Source organism: Narcine bancroftii, chromosome 1 (genome assembly GCF_036971445.1).
Source record: "Narcine bancroftii isolate sNarBan1 chromosome 1, sNarBan1.hap1, whole genome shotgun sequence".
NCBI classification, from domain to species: Eukaryota; Metazoa; Chordata; class Chondrichthyes; order Torpediniformes; family Narcinidae; genus Narcine; species Narcine bancroftii.
In genome coordinates, this window is record NC_091469.1 from 121,277,025 (window position 1) to 121,295,423 (window position 18,399).

Below are 18,399 nucleotides of genomic sequence, written 5' to 3' on the forward strand. Positions count from 1 at the left end.
TTCTTTATATTCATGCTTCTTACTTAAAATTGTGCATACTATGGACTCATTGTAGCCCAGATCATGTCCATATTGCTGGCACCATCTTCATGTCATTTAATAACTTCCAAGATTTTCTTCTAAAGTAATTGCTTTTCTTTTCCTTTTAATATCACTGTCAGATTTTTTCCACATTTTCTTTTATCCGTATTTAATAAGGGGCACACACTGAGTCTGACTGTCATTTGTACATATGCTATTTAGGGCTGTTCACACAATCTACTTGTAACTCGAGTTTTGCAGAAATTTCCAGTAAACAGGAATGGTCGCAGTTTTCCAAATCGCGGTAACTGAATTTCGCGTTGATTGAAGTAGCATATCGTGGGATTTGCCTGTATTCTGATCTTCCATTCTTCCTTCCAAAGTGGATAACCTCACCTTTGCCAACATAGTACTCCAACTGTCAGAACCTGAGCCACTCACTGAACCTATCTATATCTCTCTGCAGACTCTCCATATCCTCTGCACAATTTGTTTTTCCACTCTATTTAGTGTCATCAGTGAACTTGGATACATTACACTCTATCCTCTCTTCCAGATCGTTTATGTATACTGTGAACAGTTGCGTGCCCAGCACTGACCCCTGTGGCACCCCGCTCACCACTGATTGCCAACTAGAAAAACACCCCTGCACCCCAACTCTCTGCTCTCTCTTGGTTAACCAATCCTCTAGCCACGCTAATAATCATCCCCAATTCTGTACATCCTTAATAAATTCTGTACATCCTGCATAAATCTTTTATGCAGCACCTTATTGAAAGCCTTTTGAAAATCCAGATAAACAACGCCCACCTGCTCCCCTCTATCTACAGCACTTGTTGTATCATCAAAGGACTCCAGTAAATTTGTCAAACAGAACATGCCTTTACTGAATTCACGCTGCATCTGCCTGATGGCCCATATTGCACTGGATGCCTCGCTATTTCTTCATTCATGAATGATAGCTTCAAGCATTTTCCCAACTATAGATGTTAAACTAAATGCAATATTGTTCCCTGCATTTTGCCGACACCCTATTTTTGAAGAGTGGTGTGATATTCACTGTCTTCCAATCCGCTGCCCAGAGTCCAGAGAACCTTGGTAAATTATCTCCAAACCCATTTCTTTCAGAATGCATTCCATCAGAACCAGAACATTTATCTACCTTTAGACACACCAATTTTATAAGTATGACCTCTTAGTGATAGCTATTATATCCAGGTCCTCTCATCAATAACATCTGTCCTTGGTATGTTCAATGTGTCCTCCACTGTGAATTAACACAAAATAGTCATTCATTCCAGACTGATGCTTTGCAGTTACCACACCACACAATAATTCATTCTTTTGTAGGAAGACTCAAAGCAGTGTAGCCAGAGCTCGAAGCTGTGATTAGATGGCTGTGAATTCTCTGGATAAGTAGAAGGGCCTACACTTCACTATTAAGAGCTCTATCTTTGGTGAGCTGTGAGACTTTACTACAGAGACATTTGTACACCAGTCCTTGTAGATAGCGATGCACAAACCCCAGAAATAGCAGCATTTCTCTCTGCCTGAAAGGAGATGAGGCCTTCTAGTTGGACTGTCAAATCTGAACTGGAGTCTTGGAGCCATGTTTCTGTAATTACCAGGGTGCAGTAGTCCCTTTTTTCCCTCTGGTTCAGATGCAGCTGCAGATAATCCAGTGTATTTTCCAGAGATCGTACATTTGCAAGTAAAACTGTTGAGAGCAGGGGCCTGGTGGGATTTATTTTGAGACATACACAAAGATGACGCGCTTACCACGCATCTGCTTCCTTACACACTGTTTCCAATGACCTCTTCCCTGAGTTTCTGTGGTAGGCTTCAGCATGGTGTTAGGACTCTCTAACTTCAGTGTACAATATTTGCACAGTACCTTTCTGATCTGGTCTCTAGCTTGGTAGATCTGCAGGTTTTAGTGTTTAATTATTCAATTTCTCTCATTTGGTTGCAACATTTATTCTTCACAAGTTGTGCCACAATTCTAGCCTGCATCTATTACTCCTGGGATGAGAATCTTTTTTTTTCCTTGCTCCTTTTCTTAGCACCAAACCCACATACAGGTATCCCCTACTATCTGAAAGTAGAAAGTTCCTATGAACCCCTTTGTAAGCTGAAATGGTATAAAGCGAATAAGCAATTACTGCTAATTTAGAAGGGAAACATTTTTGAGTGTTCCCAGAACCCCCCCCCAAAAAAAACCAACCAAATCATACCAAATAACGCATAAAACCTAATGTCTTCATTTACTTAATGTATAAACCTAATCTTTCTCTCTGCGTGCAAATAGTACGAATAGTGGATGCAGGCAAGTTCACTGTCTTCATTTCCTTCACCACAATCAAAATGCTTAATTGCATCCAGTTTTATGCACAGCATAACACCGTTGCGAACTCTCTTAGGCCTTTCTGATACCTAAGGACACATCTTCCTAACGGATTCACAAAATAAATTAAGATAAAGCACAGATGCTCACAGACACAGTTCAAAGCTATGGCAGCTTGATGCTGAGTGTTGTTCCTGGGGAAGGTGCTTGGTGGCACCACTGATGTGTGCTGTGCTCCCTCATTAATGGCTCGCTGCAAATCGAATGCTATTTTCACTTTTTGCCTTTCTCGTAAAAGCAAAAATCATCTTCGGATTTCTTTTGGTTAGCAAAAACAGGTACTAATGTAAGTCTTGTGTAAAAGTGAAGTGGCGTAAAGTGAACTTTTGAAAACCAGGGGATACCTACATCTGTTAAATTGTCCACTATTTCATTGCACCAAGTGACTGATGAAGGAAAGGCTGTGGATGTTGTCTACATGAACTTTAGTAAGGCCTTGCAAGGTCTTGCATGGGAGATTAGTCAAGAAGGTTCAGTCGCTCAATATTCAGGATGAGGTGAGTCATTGGCGTTATGGGGGAAGCTAGAGGGTGGTAGTAGATGATAGCCCCTCTGACTGGAGGCCTGTGTCTAGTGGTGTGCCTCAGGGATTGGTGCTTTTCATTCCAACAATCAGGATTATAATGAGTTATATTGAATTCAGCATATTTGTAGATGATGCTAAGATTGGGGGTGTAGTTGACAGTGGGGAAGGTTTTCAAAACTTACAATGGAATCTGGATCAGCTAGAAAAATGGACTGGAAAATGGCAGTTGTAATTTAATGCAGACAGTTGTGAGGAGTGAGGACACACAGTGTGCAGTAAACAGAAGGGTATAAGAATAGAAAATTATTGAAAATGGTATGACGTAAAGAGAGCTAGTGGCATATTGGTCATCATCAGTCAAAGAACTTAGTACAGGAGTTGGGATGTTTTATTGAAGTTGTATAACACTTTGGTGAGGCCAAATTTGGAGTTATATGTTAAGATTTGGTCATCCATCTTCAAGAATGATATCATTACGATTCAAAGAGTGTGGAGAACAGGTTGTTGCCTGGACTTAACTTGAAGAGCTGAGTTATAAAGAAATATATTAAACAGGTTAGGACTTGTTACGTACCATGCAGAAGCAATAGAAATGAGCCCAGACGATGTTATATTTAAAATAGTATTTTTAATTATAAATTATCAATGATATAGCATCTTATCCAATTTATTTACACTTATTTAAACGTAACTAAACTTACCTAACTTAACCTCCAACTATGCTGGTGTGTGTGGAATACTCCAAGTCACCACAGCTCAAGGCCAGTTCTCAAAAGGCAATTCAATGTTCAAAATTCAGTTTCAGAAATTCAGTGATGACACATAGGCTCAAAATTGATGTGACACACAGACCTTAGATGGACGCGACACACAGGCTTTAGATGAAATTAGCATTTTATGAGGTGAGTGAAAGATATCAGGGGTGACAGAGGTTTATGTCACAAAACCCTTATTGAGGTGCTTCCAGCGAAATGTCCTTTTTAGATGAGTGCTAACAAAAACTCCACTCTTCTTTAGCATAGGGGACATGAAGCAAGCGATGCTCGTAAAGCTTCCAGAACCCTTTACGTGGGTCAGCTGAGCTCAAGGGACCTTCAGTCTTTTAGTCACAGAGTGGTATTCTCATTCATCTATAACAGACAGGCAGAAATCTGACAGATTGCCTATAACCACACAAGGCCAATCCAGCACAGTATTTCTTCCAAGAGTGCCTTGCTCCTGTTCTGTCTCCTTAAAATAGCCCCTGAGCAACGCAGTGTACTCAGTCTTGAATCTGTAGGTCACATGGTCTCTGTATTTGGGTTTCTCTCTCTCTGTAAGATGTATCCAATTTAAAAACATGCTGCCTCAGGCTTTTGTTAGATCTGTTCTCTTAAAGTGACAGTCCCACACAAATGAAAATAGACTGAAAAATGGGAGCACATAATAAACTTTATTCCCTGGAGTGTCAGAGAGGAGAGATTTGATTGAGGTTTACAAAATTAAGAGGGGTATACAGAGGGTTTAACCACAGAAGTTGGATAAAACAGAACGAGAGGACACGGGTTAAGGGTGAAAACTGAAATATTTAAGGGGAACGAGTGTGGAATGAGCTGCCAGTGGAAGATGGTGATGCAGGTTTGATTTCAACCTTTAAGGGAAGATTGGATGGGAGGGATATGGATGGCTAAGGTCTGGGTGCAGGTTGATGGGATTAGGTGGAAAATAGTTTGGCACTGACCAGATGGGCTGAAGGGCTTGTTTCTTGTTCCAATGGTTCTCTGGTTCGATCAATTACATCATTTTTGGGGAGATATTTACTTGTTTAGTTTCTCTAATTCCTTCCCACCTCCAACCACCAGCTCTTCAAATCTTGCGACCTTTATTAACCTAACACTCTTCATCAGTTGGTTTGAAATAACCCAAGCAAACCAGTATATCTCGTTTAACTGGTTTTTATGCAATAGAATTTGTTTCTCAGTAACTGAAGAATATATGTCAATACATTGTTCTGAAGGCAGAGACACTCCTAAATGATTGTTCCTGAGCTTTCTTAGTGCAGTGCTGTGTTTTTGAGTGCTCTGTGATAAATTCAAAAGATTGCAATATTTTAAAGTTCACATAGAGTCCAATGAGTTTCTACAATGTCTTGCTGCAACTTTTAAAAATAAAAAAAATAGAGAGAGTGCAGAGAAGGTTCACGAGAATGTTGACAGGATTTCATGGTCTGAGTTACAGGGAAAGGTTGTGCAGACTGGGGCTTTTTTCTCTGGTGCGTAGAAGATTGAGAGGGGACTTGATAGAGGTGTTTAAGATTTTAAAATGGACAGACAGAGTAAATGTGGATAGGCTTTTTCAATTAAGAAAGGGGGAGATTCAAACTAGAGGACATGATTTAAGATTGAAGGGGGAAAATTATAAGGGGAACATGAGGGGAAATTTCTTTACGCAGAGGGTGGTGGGGATGTGGAATGAGCTTCCGGCAGACGTGGTCGAGGCGGGATCATTGGTTACATTTAAGGAAAGACTGGATCATTACATGGATAGGAGGGGACTAGAGGGGTATGGACCGGGTGCTGGTCAGTGGGACTAGGAGGGTGGGGATTTGCTACGGCATGGACTAGTAGGGCCGAACTGGCCTGTTCTGTGCTGTAAGTGGTTATATGGTTATATTTAAAAATAGCATGCTTACCACAAAGCTGTTCTTTTCTCCAAAGTGTAATTTGCTCACGTTATGGTTTGACACTGAGATTTTTTTTGTGATAAACCCATGTTGAACTGTACTAATCAAACTTGCGTTGTTGACACAAATGATACATTTTAAAATATTGCTTGATTGGAGTAGTTCCTGGCAGAAATTGTATTTGATGATAAATTCAGGTTTGAGGTGGTGGTTTTGAGCTATTTTCAAAAGAGACAAATTGGAATTTAATGTTAAGGACTTGAGTAAAGATGTCAAATATTTTTAAAAAGATACAAATGAAATGTAAACCTCTCTTAAATCAAGTCACTGGGAAGATGAGGGGAATTACCAGGCATCAAAGAAGATCTTGACTCCAAAATTAAGGACTTGGAAAAAGCTGCTGAAGCCCACAGTTCCTTAATGGATGATATACAATGGAATAAATTTGAGTGAAGCAAATCCAATGATATGTTACTGAAGGAAGTTGCAGATATGGAAGTGAGGAACAAGGAGTAATTGAAGAATTATTGGCTTAAAGGAGGGAACTGAACCGGGCCAGCTTTCCCAATTTTTCACTGATTTTCTCCACGAGGATTTTTGGGTCAGGTATGTTGCCAACTCCCCCTAAAGTTGACAGAGCACACTGTTCATTTATTCCTAAACCTATTTCTGGTATGAAACCTCGATCCATCATCCTCTGTTTACAGTGTTTCCAGACGAAAGACCAACTTCTACGAGAGTCTCGTCTCGGAGGGACCCTACAGTATAGTGACCAAACTAATCAGGATTGTCGGTGACTACCCACCTGAAGTTAGGAAGGAGCAATCTACATACAAAGATGTTTTGTCCCTGCTTTACACCGTAGGCTTTAAACCATCAGTGCGTTTTCCAGCTAAACTGAGAATTACTTTACCGGATAACATGAAATGGCTGAGCTTGCCCAATACTGGGAGTACATTTTTGAAAGATAACTCTCTAGTTCCTGGTGTTCAATAATAGTTATTTTATAACTTGCTTTTCTACTTTTTTTTCCCTGGATTTTTTGATATGAATATTGAGATATTCTTACTGTTTTTAAGAAGCAGTGAGATGATGAATAATTAAGGTTTTATAGCTTTTGTAAAAAAAATTTTATTAAATCACTATCTCAAATATTTAATTCTGCAATAAAAGAGGAAAGATTTTTCCCTTGTCTTTTCATTTTTAACTTTCTAATAGAGTAACCAGGTTGTGGGAATCTTAATCTTAAATCTATTTGTTCTTTCATTTGACAAAATTATTTTGCAGTTGTGGGACTTTTTCTTATCTTATAGTTACAGTTCTGGGATTTCTGCCAATAGCAAGTTTTGGGGTTTTATCATTTTGTTTACTGGCTTCTCCCTTGAGCAGTTGGAATTTTCTGGGAGGGGGGGGAGGGATTTTTTTTAGCTTAGTACGGGTTTGTTTTAGAGGTTGCGTTGGGTTTTTTGTTACTGGAAAAGCCATTATTTTAATTAATTATGGTTTACTGATCTTTAATTTATTAGATGGCTACAAGTATTCAGGTTTTATCTTGGAATATTTCAGGGTTAAACCATCCAGTTAAACATCCTAATGCTTTTTTCACTTATTAGAAAGTTTCACCTCAAGATTATCTTCTTGCAGGAGACTCATCTCGTACACCTGATACCCCGTGTTTCTTGAAATTTTGGAAGGGACAGCAATTTCATTCTGCACTTTTGGCTAAGTCTAGGGAAGTCTCAATTCTGATTGATCCATCAGTGTCATTTATGAAGCATGAGATTATCGCTGACATTAATGGGTGTTCTTTTTAATCTTGTCCGGTAAACTTTATAACAAATATTATTTTTTTGTAAACATCTGCAGACCTAATACTGATGACCCTCATTTTTTTTTTAAGAACTTTTTTCTCTTCTACTGGACTTAAATGTGTATCCTTTGATAATAGCCGGAAACTTGAATTGTTGGCTGGACCCTGAACTTGATCATTGTTCTTCTAGAATTGCTAACCTAAACAAGTCTACTACACTCATAAATTTTATGTTCAGAATCAACTTATTCCTTTTACAATAAATGATCATTTTTTAAATATTTGGTTTAACAACGGAATTAAGACAACAGAAGTTAAGTACAGAATACAAAACAATACAATATTCCCTTATTATCAGTTAAAGGCATACTTAAAAGAAAATTTAGGTCCAGATTTGATATTGCCTGAACAATGTTATTTAATTAATCAGAGATACAAATATTAAAAAGTGTATTTCAATTATGTATACAATTTTGCAAAAAGGAATGAATAAACCAGGAGTTTATAGACAAGACAAAGACAAGAGAAAGATTTAAAAATAAATATTCAAGAGGAAACTTGGTTAGAACTTTGTCAGGATAGTATGACTAACAGTTAATGTCCGGTATAGAATGTACAATATAATTTTTTACATCAACTATATATTACTCCACATAAATTAAATGGATTAAGTTCTAATTTTTCAGATGTTTTAGATGCAATAAAGAATAGGTGCTTTTCTACAGTCAATGTGGGAATGCTCAAAATTAAGACCGTTTTGGATAGAATTTGTTTATTTTTGAAAGAGTTACAAAAGTTAAGTTTCCTCAAGATCCAAATTTTTTTTTACTTGGAAATATTTTTGACACAGAATTAAAATTGAAATTAAATACATATCAAAAAGAATTTATTAAAATAGCCTTAACAGTAGCTAGAAAATGTGTGGCAGTAACTTGGAAGTCAGATGCATATTTGGGAATGGGTAGATGGCATACTGAAATCGGTAGTTGTCTACCACTTGAAAAGATTGCATATAATTTACATAATAAACTTTAAATTTTTCAGAAGATTTGGAAATCTTTTTCAAATTGTAGGAATTAGGTTGTAATCGCTTAACCTGGATGTTCCAACTACAAAAAGTCAATGCTAATGCCATCCAGTTGGAGGGAATGTGAGGTGTTGTTTCTTCAGTTTGTGGGTGGTCTCAGTCTGGCAGTGCATGAGACCACGGACAGAAATGGCCTCCATTGCTTCAGTAACCTCCTCCCCCTGCCCTTTCTGGCAGTGCACGAGACCACAGAGGGAAATGGCCTCCATCGCTTCAATAACCTCTTCCCCCTGCCCTTTCTTCTCTTCTCCCCAACCTTTTTATTCAGGTGCCTGCTTGCTTTTTACCCATATCTTGATGAAGGGCTCAGGCCTGAAACTTTAGTCGAATATCTTTAGCTCTTATGCATGCTGCGAGACCTGCTGAATTCCTCCAGCATTTTTGTGTTTCTACGACAAACCTTGAAAATCCATTACTTTCAGATACTTTTCATATCTGTTTTGAACACCAGATTAGATTTATTTATTATTATCTTTTGCACCAAGGTATAGTGACCAACTTTATTTGGCATGTCATTCAAAGGTTCGAAAAGAGCCAACTTGCTTCTATGCCATCTAAAATAATTTTTGTAACTTTCTGCACTAGAAGATCTGCAGTCCATTCCATATCCTAACCCAGAGGTTCTCAACCTATTTTTTCACTCATATACCACCTTAAGTAATCCCTTACTAACTACAGAGCACCTATGGCATCCTATAGAGGGAGGATCTGCGGTCGAGAGTTCCAATGGGCAGTGGCCGGGGCGTCGAGGGTCAGATGGGCAGACAGCTGGGGGCGAGGAACCTTCACCAGGAGCTCCACTGGTATAAGCCTTCATGGTATCCTTACAATCATCTCTGTTCCAAGGAGAATAATGACAACATTATCTATCTATCCACATAACTAAAGCTCCTCATCTCTGGAAGCCTTTTGATATTTATCCCATGGAGAGTCTTCATAAAATCACGGTTTCTGAGACTCCAACAGCATATTCTTCTTTGGTGAAAGATGCCTTATGCCTCCATAAGTTTCCTTAGTGCCTGTGATCAGCTTCACTATTTTGTGCAATGCTTCTATTAACAATTGTCTTCATGTGCAAACGATAGTGAACAATAACCTATGTAAAATGCTCTAGTTTATCAAATAATTGCCTTGAAAGATATTGTGAGATATTGCAAGATTGGCTAAATTTGCAAGTCCCCTTCCTGTACCCCAGGAAGAAGCAAAAGGAGGGCAGAAGATGGTTGTGTGCAGGGATGCATTTTTAAGGCATTCTTGATGTTGGGGCAGCAGATAAAACCTATTGTGAGAGAGTAACGGCCCTGTCCTATTAAACACGCCAGACCTGGTTTCTGTCATTGAGCTAGCACGTTGGGATGGTTTTCTTCGATCTGCAGCATCTGCTGCCTCCAGGTCGAATGTTTTCTGATATAGATGGAATACACTTCTCTTTCTAAACCAATTAAACTGTATTAATGCAGGGTGATGGCTTTAAATGCAAATCTGGTCAAAAGGTAAAGGTGATGTCTAATAACAAGCTTGTTGGATACAAAAGTCAGTTGCGAGGGTGTGACACTGATTTATTGACTGAGTCAAAGGAATGTTTGTTGAGATAGGATGCTGACCAGAGCCACAGGCCTCAGCTATAGTTGGATAAAAGTAAATAGTTCAATATTGAAGATCAGTTTAAAAAAATGCTTATGTGTAACCCTGGAATCAGATGATAAAAGCCACGTGTAATTATCTTTGGGGTATAATAAAATCTTCCAGGCCAAACATTTTGGCAGTTTCCTGAAGAAAACTGAGGTCCTCCATCAGCCAGCTCCCCACCATGACTACCACATCTCCATCGGGCACACAAAACTCAAAACGGTCAACCAGTTTACCTATCTCGGCTGCACCATTTCATCAGATGCAAGGATCGACAATGAGATAGACAACAGACTCGCCAAGGCAAATAGCGCCTTTGGAAGACTACACAAAAGAGTCTGGAAAAACAACCAACTGAAAAACCTCACAAAGATAAGCGTATACAGAGCCGTTGTCATACCCACACTCCTGTTCGGCTCCGAATCATGGGTCCTCTACCGGCACCACCTACGGCTCCTAGAACGCTTCCACCAGCGTTGTCTCCGCTCCATCCTCAACATCCATTGGAGCGCTCACACCCCTAACGTCGAGGTACTCGAGATGGCAGAGGTCGACAGCATCGAGTCCACGCTGTTGAAGATCCAGCTGCGCTGGATGGGTCACGTCTCCAGAATGGAGGACCATCGCCTTCCCAAGATCGTATTATATGGCGAGCTCTCCACTGGCCACCGTGACAGAGGTGCACCAAAGAAAAGGTACAAGGACTGCCTAAAGAAATCTCTTGGTGCCTGCCACATTGACCACCGCCAGTGGGCTGATAACGCCTCAAACCGTGCATCTTGGCACCTCACAGTTTGGCGGGCAGCAGCCTCCTTTGAAGAAGACCGCAGAGCCCACCTCACTGACAAAAGGCAAAGGAGGAAAAACCCAACACCCAACCCCAACCAACCAATTTTCCCTTGCAACCGCTGCAATCGTGTCTGCCTGTCCCGCATCGGACTGGTCAGCCACAAACGAGCCTGCAGCTGACGTGGACTTTTTACCCCCTCCATAAATCTTCGTCCGCGAAGCCAAGCCAAAGACAATAATAAAATCTGTTTAAGTTGTGATATTTTAGTTCATCTTGGAACTCTATCTGAGGTACTTCCATATACAAGATCAAAAAAAACACAAAAGAAATGTGAGTTTTGACTGAGTTATTGGCGTTACTGCGAGTAACTGACTCCCACAAGGGGTGCAATGAGGTTTATAATTATTATTATTGTCACATGCACCAAGATACAGTGATGACCTTTATTCTGGATACCATTCAGTTGAGAAGGTGTAAGGAGTGTTGGCCTTCGTTAGCCGAGGGATTGCATTCAAGAGCCGTGGGATAATGTTGTATCTCTATAAAACTCTGGTTAGACCACACTTGGAACATTGTGTTCAGTTCTGGTCTTATCATTACAGGAAAGATGTAGATGCTTTGGAGAGGGTGCAGAGGAGATTTACCAGGATGTTGCCTGGATTGGAGAACGTGTCATGTGAAGCAAGGTTGGCAGAACTAAGGTGTTTCTCTTTAGAGTGATGAAGAATGAGAGGCAATTTAATAGAGGTATATAAGATTATGAGGGGCCTAGATTTGGTGGATGGCTAGCATGTTTTTTCCTGGGGTGACAATTGCAAATACTAGAGTGCATCTGTTGAAGTTGAATGGAGGAAAGCTTAGGGGACATGTCAGAGGTGCTTTTTTTTTACACAGAGAGAAGTGGGTGCCTGGAATGCATTGTTGAAGGTGGTGGTGGAAGCTGGTACTAAAAACACACCAAAATACTGGATAAACTCAGCCAGTCTTTCAGTGTCCATAGGAGACAAAGATATATTGCCAATATTCTGGGCCTGAGCCCTTCTTCAAGGAACAAACAAAGAATAAGGAGGCTGGTATAACAGGGACATTCAAAAGACTCCTAAATAGGCACATGGATTTAAGAAGAATAAAAGGTTATGGGAGTGAGGTAGGGAAGGATTAGATTGTTGTGGAGTAGGTTTTCATTGGTCAACACAATATCGTGGGCTGAAAGGCTTGTACTGTGCTTTATTCTCCGTTCATTCAAAGGACTAGCAAAGAGCCACCAAACTCTGGGTACAATTTGCAAAAAAAGGAAGGAGAAAAAGAGAGGAATGAAAAGCAAAAGTGTCCCTTTCAGAGACAGTGAGTGATTCAGCATCATTCTGTCCTCAGCTCTCTCTTCTGGCTGAAATGGAGCTGTCCACTTCCTAGTGTTTTCAATCTCCTTGGCTGAGAATGAAATGCTTACGAATCAACTAGGAAGTTGATTGGCAGCTTTTAAATCACAGAATGGTTAGAGCAGAGGAGGCCATTTGGCCCCTCTAGACTGTATGTTCCCTTCAAGAACAATTTAGCCCCATCCCAAACTTTTCTCCATCACCCCGCAAACTTTATCTTTTCAGATACTTAACCAGACTCATTAAACATGAATCTAAGTATCCATTCCTGAACCTTTAGCAATAAATAGTTCACCATTTACTCTGTATGCTACCTACTGAAGCTCATTCCAGTTTAAAGCTGGATACAAAAACCATCTGCTGGAAAACCTCAGGAGGCAGGTCACAGCTGTGAAAAGTTAGGTTGATGACTGTTCATCAGGGACCTTATGAACTGAAGTGCAATTTTATGGATGTATGGAATTTGTACAACTGAAGTATGGGAACCACAACATTGTTTGTGGTTCAAAAATGTCTGTTTAGAAGTTCAATAGGCTACGAAGATCTTACCATTTGTTTACATGGATAAATGGATACTTAACTGGTAGCTAATTTCAGCCAGTGTTAGGAGGTTAATAAGAGCTGGAATTGGATCCAATCCTTTATTCATACTTAGCAATTTTTTTGAATTGATTTGTTTATTGTCACCCGTACTGATATGCAGTGAAAAGCTTTGTTTTGCATGTTATACAAGCAAGTCAACCCTTACTTAAATGTAGCAGGTAGTGGAATAATAAAACAAAACTGAAGGAGGTAGATTTACATTGAGTCAAGTGCAGGGTATAGTGTTAGAAAACTATAATAAAAGTAGGATATAAAGAAAAGTGCAATTAAAGCAACACAAGAGGATAATTTTTTTATTGTGAGGCCCATTTAAGAGTCTGATAACAGGATGAAAATGCATGTGGTCTTCAAAGAAAAGTTTTTGATGTGATAAGTGATTTACTGCAGCCACAGGACGACATATTAGATACCGCCCGTCTGTTTCTTTGCACCACTTCCAACATTGGCCTTCCTGGTTCTGCTTGCAGTTTTCAGTTCCTTCAAAAGTTTCCAGCTGTTTAAACTAGCAGTGAGGAGACAGCCATCCGAGGTTCATGGGAAATTTGCACATGGAACTTCCTGGGAACAGAGTGGGAATGGGAAGAGGAGCCACAGGAACCCCACTTAGAAATGTACTCACTTTATATGTAGTGCCAGATAGGAAGCATAGACCTCCCCCACTGTGGAATTTCTCCAATTCTACCCCTTTATGAATCATTTTCCTTAACCAGAAGGCAACATTGTCAACTGTTACAGTCTGCCTCTGGCCTTGTGGTTTTCTAGAAGCTTGGAAGTCTGAGCATGCAACACTCTGGCCTGGCCCTCTCAGGGCAATGTACTCGAAGGGTCGTAATTCTGACCAAGTGCAGGACAGACCTGATGGACCGTGAAGCCTAGTCTGTCATTCTAGTTCTTCCTTTGGATCTCCTGCATCAGCAGAAGTTTCCAATTGTCAGAAAAAAAGTCATTAACCCTTGCAATAAAATCATTAGGGAATGACCTTCACTTTATACCTGATCAGCCATTGAACAGTTTCTGGCTAGTTTGTCTATGCTTGGACTTGTTTCACCAATTACTATTCCAGTCAGATTTTTAAGTGTACACTTCAGGATCTGGGTGTGCTAACAAAGCCAACATTTAACACTGAACCCTGTATGCCATTACTTACTTCCAAACTTGTTGTTTTTGTCAGATGGGCTCTGTAAGGAGTTCAGCATATGTTGTGAATTTGCTGATATTGATCAAAATGAGGGTGGAATGGAAAGTTGTATCAGTTTAGTCTTCATGGAGAAGTGCTTCCCCTTTCAATTCAATAAAAAAACTACACCTGTTAGGCTTTGGCAAATATTAGTTTACTCAGATTTTGTAAATGACTTGAGCATTCTACAATGGATTATTTCATTTTTTTTCATTATGATTTTTTTCCCCAAATATTTCAATTTTAAAATATTAGTAGGATTTTTTTTGTTTTAATAATTGCAATTGCATTTGATTATTTCTGAATTTATGAAATATCCAGGGTACTACAGTAAGCAGAGTGGTAAAAGCAACGCTGCTACAGCACCAGTGATCAGGACTGGGGTTCAAATCCTCTGCTGTCCATAAGGAGTTTGTACATTCTCCCTGTGTCTGTGTTGGTTCCTCTGATGCTCCGGCTTCCTCCCACCGATCAAAATGTACCAGAGGTTGTAGTGTGGCCATTAGAATCACATTGGCCATGACGAAATAACCACACAAGGTGTTTCTAGAGTGAATCAAATGGATTTACCCTTCATCACCCGTGCAACCTTTTAAAAGGCAGAATCATGCGCTGATGTAATTATGCACTGATGTCACATGGCTAGTTCAATGCCTCCTGGGAGTTGTAGTGCCACCATAGTGCTGCTACACATGCCCCCCCCCCAGCCCCCTAGAAACAGCGGAAAGGTTTATCTGTCTTTTAGGTTGTCGACCTCTGTGATGGACTGTTGGCTGCTGCAGTGGGGAAGACTTATCCACATGAGTGGGTTTAACCCTGTCAATAGTGAAAGACGGTGGCTTCCCTCCAATGTTCAAAATGCAGGTCGATCTAGTATCCTATAAGGTCCTTTATAGAACATCTGTAAAGGTTGATCAAGTTTTCCCCTTTGGATGAAGACATATTCATAGTTTTGAGGTCTTCAGTTACAAAAGAAGAGTGTTCTCCATGTGAAGATGGTGGTATAGGGGTCAATTTTCCTACTGTCTTCCTTAGCCTGCTCAACAGTTCCTTAGGATCATCGCTGGAGTTGGAATAGTAGGGGTCAAACTCTCCTGGGACCACCAAGGGTGCGCCGTACATGAGCTCTGCAGATGAAGCTTGGAGGTCTTCCTTTGGAGTTGTTCTAATGCCCAGTAATAGCCAGAGCAGCACATCAGCTCAGTTCAGGCCCTCGAACCAAATCATCAAGCCTGACTTGAGATGTCGAGGAAATCTTTCCACTATTTCATTAGCCTGGGGATGATAGGCATTCGTGTGATGAATTGTTGCACTGAGCAAGTGAGACAAGGATGTCCACAGCGAGGAAGTAAATTGTGATTCTCTATTTGAAGTAACCTGCACCAGTAAACCAAAACCAAGCTCCCAGAAACTGAAGAATGCTCGAGCACAAGTGTCTATAGTAGCATTTACCATAGACACAGTCTCGGGCCACCGAGTAAACCTGTCTATTACAGGTTGTGGAGGCTGGTTTGAAGTCCGTTAATAAACATGTTAACAAGCTTGAAACTCTTTGTTCCGAATTGCCTGCTAACAACTTCAACTTAGCTTCGAAAGTAGTTGATTTGGAGAGTAGAAGCAGACATCAAAATATACGCATCTGAGCTTAAAAGAGGACACAGAAAGTGGCTAGCTGACAGACTTCTTTTCAAATGTACTCATGGAGGTTTTTGGAAGGGAGTTCTTTTCTAAGAAGCCTGAGCTTTTCAGAACTCATCGGTCCTTGGCTCCCAAGCCAACTTCAGGACACTGCTCACATTCGTTAATGCTCTGGTTTCATTATTATCAAGTAAAGGATCATGCAATCTGTGAGACTCGTCAGAGAAGAAATCTGAATTATCAGGGGCAACAAATCAGATTCGTTGAAGACAACTGCCGTGAAGTTGTGAATATGCAAAAAGAAGATAAAGAACCCATGACTGAACTGTACAAGAAAGGATTCAAACCTGCCTCATCATGTCCAGCCCATCTGCAGATCACTTTTGAGGATGGCCACAAGTGTAATGGATTTGAGTTAATATTAATCTTTAAAGTTAAATTAAAATAATATATATTTTTAGTAAAGGTGTTTTGGTGGACAGGGGCACATTTACAGACACCACAGACATTTACACACAGAAACCATATTTTGGAAGTCAGAATTTCTGTTGATTCATTGTTCAGTAAAAATGTGTAAACATGCCATGGAATCAGAACAATGGTTCATTAAAAACTGAAGTACATGTGTGCTGAAGGAGGACATCAGTTTAAATACAAGACTCTTTGTTATTTACTTATGTGTTAGAATGGAAATTCAGAGACAGCTATTCAAAAAGGCAAGACTTTTAATTTAATGGTCAGTAGACAGGCCAGAGTCCATGGGCTCATAATCCATACTTTTGAAGTGGGTCTAAGTGAACAGAGATGCTTTTAGCATATCTTCTTCTTCTTTGGCTTGGCTTCGCGGACGAAGATTTATGGAGGGGGTAAAAGTCCACGTCAGCTGCAGGCTCGTTTGTGGCTGACAAGTCCGATGCGGGACAGGCAGACACGGTTGCAGCGGCTGCAGGGGAAAAATGGTTGGTTGGGGTTGGGTGTTGGGTTTTTCCTCCTTTGCCTTTTGTCAGTGAGGTGGGCTCTGCGGTCTTCTTCAAAGGAGGTTGCTGCCCGCCAAACTGTGAGGCGCCAAGATGCACGGTTTGAGGCGATATCAGCCCACTGGCGGTGGTCAATGTGGCAGGCACTAAGAGATTTCTTTAGGCAGTCCTTGTACCTTTTCTTTGGTGCACCTCTGTCACGGTGGCCAGTGGAGAGCTCGCCATATAACACGATCTTGGGAAGGCGATGGTCCTCCATTCTGGAGACGTGACCCACCCAGCGCAGCTGGATCTTCAGCAGCGTGGACTCGATGCTGTCGACCTCTGCCATCTCGAGTACTTCGACGTTAGGGATGAAAGCGCTCCAATGGATGTTGAGGATGGAGTGGAGACAACGCTGGTGGAAGCATTCTAGGAGCCGTAGGTGATGCTGGTAGAGGACCCATGATTCGGAGCAGAACAGGAGTGTGGGTATGACAACGGCTCTGTATACGCTTATCTTTGTGAGGTTTTTCAGTTGGTTGTTTTTCCAGACTCTTTTGTGTAGTCTTCCAAAGGCGCTATTTGCCTTGGCGAGTCTGTTGTCTATCTCATTGTCGATCCTTGCATCTGATGATATGGTGCAGCCGAGATAGGTAAACTCGTTGACCGTTTTGAGTTTTGTGTGCCTGATGGAGATGTGGGGGGGCTGGTAGTCATGGTGGGGAGCTGGCTGATGGAGGACCTCAGTTTTCTTCAGGCTGACTTCCAGGCCAAACACTTTGGCAGTTTCCGCAAAGCAGGACGTCAAGCGCTGAAGAGCTGGCTCTGAATGGGCAACTAAAGCGGCATCGTCTGCAAAGAGTAGTTCACGGACAAGTTTCTCTTGTGTCTTGGTGTGAGCTTGCAGGCTCCTCAGATTGAAGAGACTGCCATCCGTGCGGTACCGGATGTAAACAGCGTCTTCATTTTTGGGGTCTTTCATGGCTTGGTTCAGCATCTATAGCATATATATGTGAAGTAACTTCAAAAGGCCATCTGCCATGACTCATGTTTTGGGAGAAATGAAACAGAAACAGAAATGATATCCCGTGGTCATGTGATGAGACATTTCGGAAAAACATATTACTGTAAATGGACATTTTGAAACCAGAAGACACCTGGCCATTCTGTACATAACACAGGATTGAAGGGGCTTGACCATCCTGTAAGTAAGACAGGATTTAAATGCAGTCACAAAAGGCTGCTCATGTTCTCCTTATGAAAAGGAGGAGCACTGGAAAAGTGGTTTTGAAGAATTTACCCACTTCACTGTCTCTCTGGAAAAGAGGACAGATTCTTCTTGGTCCATTTTCATATGGCCCTTTTCTGGGTTTATGAAGTCATCATGGGAGAAAATAGCCACTTCATTGTCTCTTTGGAAAAGAAGTCAAAGGTGGGTGTGGTGTGATGGCTTAGGAAGAGACATGGAACAACACCTCCGTCTGACAGAACTAATTAAAATCCGAATTACAAGTTTTGGGAAAAGTTTTAAAGATACTTAAAATATCGGTGTAAGTGTCTACCTTATAACTATGAGGAAAGTTAAAGCACAAGTAGGGAAGAAAGCAACAATAAAACAAGCTGGAAGTATGGAAGAAATGCGGCCTACCTTACAAAGTGAGACTCCAGGCTCGAGTGCAGCTCCTCCCTGACCTCAACGGACGTCGCTGGGTAA

At 40.8% G+C, this 18,399-nt stretch overlaps 1 protein-coding gene across 8 annotated transcripts in view; it reads left to right on the forward strand.

Moving 5' to 3' along the window:
* The window catches only part of LOC138763459 (ankyrin repeat and death domain-containing protein 1A-like), an 83,623-nt gene that overhangs the window by 41,355 nt on the left and 23,869 nt on the right, over nucleotides 1-18,399 (forward strand). The window lies entirely within an intron of this gene.